This window comes from Portunus trituberculatus, chromosome 50 (genome assembly GCF_017591435.1).
Source record: "Portunus trituberculatus isolate SZX2019 chromosome 50, ASM1759143v1, whole genome shotgun sequence".
NCBI classification, from domain to species: domain Eukaryota; kingdom Metazoa; phylum Arthropoda; class Malacostraca; order Decapoda; family Portunidae; genus Portunus; species Portunus trituberculatus.
Window position 1 is genome coordinate 8,439,581 of NC_059304.1, and position 7,863 is coordinate 8,447,443.

Sequence of the window (7,863 nt, forward strand, 5' to 3'; positions counted from 1 at the left end):
TGTTATGTGTGAAGACATGGCAACGTCTTTGATTTTAGGTCTTTAATTATACGCTGCTACATTTCCTTCCGAAGTGTCTAGAATGCTTCTGTAGTGGTTATGAATCTTGAATTTAGTCTTAGATTTAATATGTTTCAAATGCCAAAGCCTGAAGCCATATATCCAGGAGCCTGATGCTGAAGAGGCACAGTTGCCAGAAGGTCGGTTTTTGTGCCCGTCACCACCTCACTCAAGGCTTTACGATATAACGTCCATCACGCAATTCTTTGCATTTACATAAAACTTGCTTATTTTAATCAACATGAGGAGATGATGACTTTTACTTCACTCCCTCGCATCCAATATTCGTTCTTTGTGCTCGCACCTACACGAGTCATTCCGTGGGAGTCAGAAGGGAAGGAGGAAGAGTAAGAAAAGAGAAAAAAAGACGAAGAAGAAATAAAAAAAAGAAGGAAAAGAACTACGGTAATGAAAACAAAGAACACAAAGAGGAGGACGATAACGAAAACATGAACAAGATAACAACAAAAATGAAAAGAAAAAATAAACCGATGTTATAAATACGTCATTTCACTGGACATAACGGAGAGCAGTTTGAGGACTATTGCTGGATACCTTTACACATTCTGGGCAGCAGTAACAGATTCCCTTCACCGTCACTCCGCCACAGACACTGCCTGGTGAATGCCAAGGCGGGCACGTGAGGGATTCCAGCCGCAGGGACCTTGGCATCGCGCTAGGAGCATGGAAGGGCTCTCGAGGGACTGAGGTAAGAGGGAACGGAGAAAAGGAGGAGGAGGAGGAGGAGGAGGAGGAGGAGGAGGAGGAATAGAGGGCAAATAAGTAGGAGAAGGAGGAGGCGGAGGATAAGGAGGAGGAACAGAAGGAAAAGATAAGGCCTTGGGATTGAAGGTTATGGAATCAGGAGGACACGAAGAGGCTGCGTCGTTGCTGTGGTCGGCACGTGGATAAAGCAAAAGTCATCAGGAAAAACCTCATTGCCTTCCCCCCTAGCCGCGAAGCCACACGAGGGACCACACAGCACCGAGACTCACCGAAACCACACACACACACACACCTCGCCTTGACCCTCCCGCCTCCCACCACAAGACCAAGAGTAAACAAGCAGGACAAACACTCAAGGAACGATGAACACCACGTCGGCATCGAGAGAAAAGTGTCTTGGATGTGTCTTGTCTTCAGTCTGCTGGCTCCCTAACACCCTTCCCTTACTGCTGGGTGAAGTGACGCGCCCCCATCGAGCCAGCCAGTCCTATGTATGCCTCGAGGCCTCGCTAAAGAAACCAAGAGTGAGGGACGTGAGGGAACGTTCAGCCACGGGGCATAGTGAGGGTACCTGGAGATTTACTAGTGTTGATTGTTATATGAGGATTGTTTTCCCTTTTTAAAGCTGCTGTAAAGGGGAGAGAGAGAGAGAGAGAGAGAGAGAGAGAGAGAGAGAGAGAGAGAGAGAGAGAGAATGCTTTGATCTTCTTTTGTTTTACTCTAATACAAGTGGACAGGAATCAAGATGAGCCGTAATGAGATGTTCTGCTCACGCCGTCCATTGAGTGCAAGTGTTAACTATGAACAAGAAGAAAAAAGAAATCAAAGAACGAGATTGCCTCTGAACACGTACACTGGGCAATAATTGAGTCTTTTTGCGGCGTGAAAGTTTGGCAAGCTCAGTGATTGAAAGGTCTGCTACGCTTCCCCGAAACACAACACTAGACTTTCATAATACCTGACATATCTTTATAAATACCAGATGACTGAACTTCACAAGAGCGCCGAATGAAGGTGCTCTCTTAATGTCATTACCCAGCAGTGACTCACGGAGGAACGTCTGTGAGTCACGTGATACAGTAATATTCCTTCTGATGCCATACAGTTTTTCCAGGCTTCTGTTGAGCGAATCACGAGTGCTTGACGTGGCAATGACAAGATGACAAATGCACGAGTATCCTTAGGGCGGGGATGAGGCAAGGGTGAGGTGAGGGAAGGAAGGGCAGGGAGTACTGGGGTGTTCGATTCTCGCCTCTACACGCAGCCAAGCAAGTGAGGCAAAGGGTTCAAAATATCCGTGATGCCGCCCCTCTATACTCCTACACTCCGCCCTTTTTCTTCCTCCCGCCCCGCCCTTCTCGCCGGGGCCTTGGAGGGCGCGAGTAATGAGAGGGAAAAAACGCATCTACCTGAAAGGCCACACTGCCAGGGCCAGCCACATTCTCAGGTTCAGTGTTACGACCACCGATGGACTGTTACTGCTCGTTTCCCGTCCTCTGCAGTGAGTCCACAACCACGCTCTGGACTCTATCACGGCTCCTCCACTCCACCTGATTATCTCCTCAATGGCAGCTTATTTACACGAAGCCAGGAGCAGGTTGTCGTGTAAAATTCGACTCTTTTCGTACTGTAAAGGGGCGTGATGCATCTGTGAGCCTGGCTTAGTTTTTGCATCATTGGAAGTTCTGGCAATGGTTGTGGTGGTGGTGGTGGTGGTGGTGCTGTTGGTTTTTGTTTCGTGGAGGGAGGAACAGTGATGAGGAGGTGCATGTGCGGGGTGCTCATCACTCCCAGCGACCCTGAGTTCCCTACAGGAGTGTCCCATGCATCGCTGTCCCTCCTAGCCGCTGGTCATGCTCTTCCTTGTCCAGTTAAGATTCCCCGTCCTCTTCGTCCTTCTACACACTGCTACGACTGCTCCTCTTTCTCATCCTCCTCTTCCTCCTCCTCCTCCTCCTCCTCCTCCTCCTCCTCCTCCTCCTCCTCCTCCTCCTCCTCCTCCTCCTCCTCCTCCTCCTCCTCCTCCTCCTCCTCCTCCTCCTCCTCCTCCTTCTCCTCCTTCTTCTCCTCTGATTCTTTCTGTCTTCTCTTCATCTTCAACATCGTTATAACCTTCATCTTTTTTCGTCTTTTCTCATCATTTTTGTCTTCTCTTTCTTCTTCTTTTCTTCTTCTTCTTCTTCTTCATCATCATCTTCTTTTTCTTATTCTCCTTTTTTTTTTTCTTCTTCTTTTTTTTTCTTCTTCTTCTTCTTCTTCTTCTTCTTCTTCTTCTTCTTCTTCTTCTTCTTCTTCTTCTTCTTCTTCTTCTTCTTCTTCTTCTTCTTCTTCTTCTTCTTCTTCTTCTTCTTCTTTCTTTCTTTCTTTCTTTCTTTCTTTCTTATCTTCATCTTGTCTTTTACTACTACTCCTGCTACTACAACAACAACAACTACTACTACTACTACTACTACTACTACTACTACTACTACTACTACTACTACTACTACTACTACTACTACTACTACTACTACTACTACTACTAATACTACTACTACTACTACTACTACTACTACTACTACTACTACTACTACAGCAACTACTACTACTACTTCTTTTCCTCTTTCTCCTCTTCCTTCTTCTCTTCCTCCTCTTCTTCATCCCTTCCTTCAAATGCCCTGTCCCTCCGCCCCTCCGTCAGCCTGATGAGTGTGTCCATTGTGATAAGGTAATGGCAGTGGCCGTGGTGGTAATGGCGTTGCAGTGGCCTTACCTGTTGGCGCTCGTGTGGCTGGTGTGTTGTCGCCAGCGTTAATTTTTATTTTTTTGTCCCCATACTGAGATATTTCTTAGCTGTAGTTTGTTTGAAGGAGGATCTGCTGTCTCTTCATTGTTTTTAGGATCGTCACTCGGGATTTCCTTGAGTGTTTTTACTATTGTCGTTACCATTGCTAGTTTTTTTTTTTTATATAATTTACGGTATTCTGTTCTCAAGCTTCTCTTCAGTTTTTTCTTCTGGATCGCTAGTCGGTATTTCCTTTGGTGCTTCTGCTGTCCCGTGCAGAAGCAGAGGAAGAAGAAGGAAATAAGGAAAAAAAAAAACAGTTAAAGAAAAAGAAGTAATGAGAGAAGAGGAAGAAGGTCAAAACAAGAACAGCAAGATCATTTTTTTCTATTATCACCGACAACATTTCATATTCTTGTAGTGCGGTTTTTAAATATATATTTCTAGCCAGGAAAAGGCAAAATTAGGCTCATATTTTTTGTTTATGAGTGTGTTCATGGAAAGAAACGAGTCTTCATCATGTTATTGTTGGCAAAGGCCGTTCCCAGCAGGAGATAGTTGATAGTTTCTCTTACTTTTTATCACAAATTTGTTATTTTACTCAGTTGCTTATTCTAGTTTAACATATAAGGAAGGTCGGCCAAGGTCTGCAAAAAGAAAAAATAAAGACTACTCAAAATTGGCACAGAAAACGGGCTAAAAGAGATGACCAATGATGCACTTTGTAAAATATCTTAGCATTTCTCTTCCTCATTTATTCCTCATACGAATTAATTTCACACACGTCTAACCTTTCCATTCATAAACCAATCCTTAACGTAACCCGCCAGGCAGTCCAGGCAGTCACTTTCTTCACTTTCGTCCGTGGCCTTGAGGGTGATAACAGACACTCCTTCACCCTCACACATCTGGCTCCCCCTTCCCCTTTCATTCTCCACCTCAGTGTTGTCTGATACTAGTGCTGCAGGCGACGCTCTCACTCAGCCTCGGGGAACCTGGGAACTTGTACGCCATTCATAATACTTGTTTAGGAATTAGATCAACCTTCCCCTACCTTCCTCCCCACCTTCCCCAGTTCCTCCCGGTCCCCAACACACACACACACACACACACACACACACACACACACACACACACACACACACACACACACACACACACACACACTCATTCACACACACACAGAACTCGAGGGGGTCTGTTTTGCGTTCTCATTTCCTACTGACGTAAGAAAGTGTTTTGTGTTTGCATTCCTGCGTTGATTAGACGTTTTCCCTTCATTCCATCTGTTCTGTTGCACGTCTGTTTGTTTGTTCCGTCTGTCTGTTTGTTTGTCTGTCTGTCTCAATTTCTGTCTCTGTGTGTCTGGTGTCCTTATATCTCTACACTGTTTTCTGGCATTTCCTTTCTTCATCACACACACACACACACACACACACACACACACACACACACACACACACACACACACACACACACACACACACACACACACACACACACACACACACACACACACACACACACACACACACACGTCCCTTTTATATCTAGTATTGGAAAGTTTAGGATCAAATTTAAAGTATATAATAGTGACAAGTAGTAGTAGTAGTAGTAGTAGTAGTAGTAGTAGTAGTAGTAGTAGTAGTAGTAGTAGTAATAGTAATGGGAAAACCAACAGTACGGTGAGTCAGTGTCCTGCAGCTGCCTGTGAAGAATCAAAGGATACCGTGGAGTTAACACAGAGGCGTGAAGCGAAGACCCTTACGTCACCTGGGGCTTTATTACTGCTTTGCTGCCCTGGGATGATGGCAAGGGACCTGGTGCGTGACGTCAACAACTTCACACGGTTATGAATTCGCGGAAGGAAACAGATTGCTGGGAAAGATTAGTTCTACATTTCAGGACAGGCGTTGATGGAATAATATTTTCGTGTTACTGAATTAACATAAGAATTTGGCTTTATGTATCATTGTAGAGCTGCCGGGAGGAAGAGGAAGGTGTCGAGGGGTGCTGCTGCTTATTGTCTCTTGTGAATGAGTAAAGATTAAGGATGTATAATGAATGGAAAGTGTTGGTGTGTTGCCTGACTAGCGAAACTATGGTTGATAGGTCCTTAGAGTGATGTGTGTGTGTGTGTGTGTGTGTGTGTGTGTGTGTGTGTGTGAGAGAGAGAGAGAGAGAGAGAGAGAGAGAGAGAGAGAGAGAGAGAGAGAGAGAGAGAGAGAGAGAGAGAGAGAGAGAGAGAGAGAGAGAGAATATTTATATGGAAGCTTATTTTTCCTTATTTTTCCATTTTTTCTTTCATTTATATATATATATATATATATATATATATATATATATATATATATATATATATATATATATATATATATATATATATATATACGCATGCTTTGTTTTCGTTGTTTTCTTGTCTGCAATGAACAAACTTTCCTAAGACTACAAAACCTCCCCGTCACAAAAGCGTGGTGTGTGAGTTGTAACACGTACCCGAGACTGAGGTGTGGCGCTCCCCGGCGTTGCGTGAGTTACCTGGAAGAGTTCACACCTGACCTGACACGCCGCCAGACACACATGCCCATTAAAAAAAAAAAAAAAAGTAAGAAATCTTGAGGCTGGACGTCGGCACTCCCTTAGGTGACGTCACGCGGGGCATTTCCTGTCCCTCCTGAGGCGCCCTTGACACAGTATAATCCCCTTAACCGCCAAGCCCTTCCTGCAGCGTCAAATAAATCCTCTCTGGGTGTGACGTCCTCATGGTTGTCCCTCCTTTCACTTCCTACCTGTTCACTTATGGTCTGGGTGATTAATTCAATGCACGTCTGTTGATAATGCTACGCCTTCACTTTGTCTCAATTTAACTTGTTTGAAACGCAAATGTCGGATGCTACACCACCCCCGCCCGTGCTGAATTACCAGCCTCCCTCATACTTTCTCCGGCAACCCAACCGCCTCGTGAGAAGAAACCATCCATTTTTTTTTCGTTGTGTTGCGGGACATCTTCCTCGTGACTGATCCTGAGCCGCGCAGTTCTTATCAGCACCTGTGTCCCTCACCAGGCTTGGGGGTGATGTCTTACTGGGACGTCATATAGTGAAGCCTCCACGAACCCTGTCTTTAGCTGAGGAAAATGGCAGGCCTGATCTTTGTCTCTGAAATGAAGATTCCAGTGCTCAAAGCGACCGGAGATTCGCGCAGGCAAGCAAGATACACATTCTTTCCTGCAAGCGCTTTTTATGTTTTGTTTTTTTCTCTCTCTCCCCTCCGGGTCATGCCTCCTCGTCCTCCCGTGTTGCCGCGGGGATTCCGAGAACCACATAAACCGCAGATTGCACTGCGAGTCACTCCACGGCGTGAGAACAGGTCAGTTTCACGCTAAAGAATAGAGAAGCGGCAATTTGATGCAATCTAGATTGGGTGAGGGATGACGAGTACGAGACATAACCCAGAATAGAAAGAGAAATTGGCCCATCTGGTGCTGCTCCTCACCCTCTGAGCGGCCGCCGCGAGACACCGGGACGACTCACTCATTTCCTGAGGGGGCAGGTCACGAAGACAGACCTTGACCCCTAAAGAGATGTGCCTTACAAGAAACGACAAAAAGGACTCGCCTCACCCTAGGCTGCCTTGACTGAGCTGGCGGTGTTGGCTTTTGGCCGTCATCCACCAATGTTAGCTTGACAATTAGATTTTCTTGTAATTACGTATCTCTTACTTCGTCTTCTTTTCATTTTTTTCTGCACGTGCGACATTTTTCGAAGTGTGAAAGAAACTGAAAAAAAACGATTAATTCCTGCTTCTGCACAAGTTTTGACCAATTTAGTTCAAAGATATGTTGATATTCCTTTCTTCGTAGGAAGATGGAAAGACAGAGTCACTTTGCCATGTGCGTCATCCTTGATAAACTTCGCCTTGGCGTAGCTTGTGATCAACCTTTATGGAACACGTAGCAAGCAACAATCCTCCAAGCTAGCGGTCAGTCTTTAAATTAAGTATTAATTAATTGTTCCTTAAATTATATAGTAAGTGATCACACCTTTAAGCACGTAGATATTTAGTAATCAACCACAAAGCACACTTTTCTAGTTATAATCGGCTTTCAAAGTACGTGCTAGCAATCACCCCTCAAGTAACGTACATAAATAGTGATCAGTCCGCAAAGTACGTGTATAACTAATAATCATCCCTTAAAGTACGTGTATAACTAGTGATCGGCCTTCAAATTATGCACATAGCAAGTGATGATCCCTTAAATTACATAGACAGCCCTCAAAACACATAAAAAGCTAGCAACCTCCTCTAAGTAC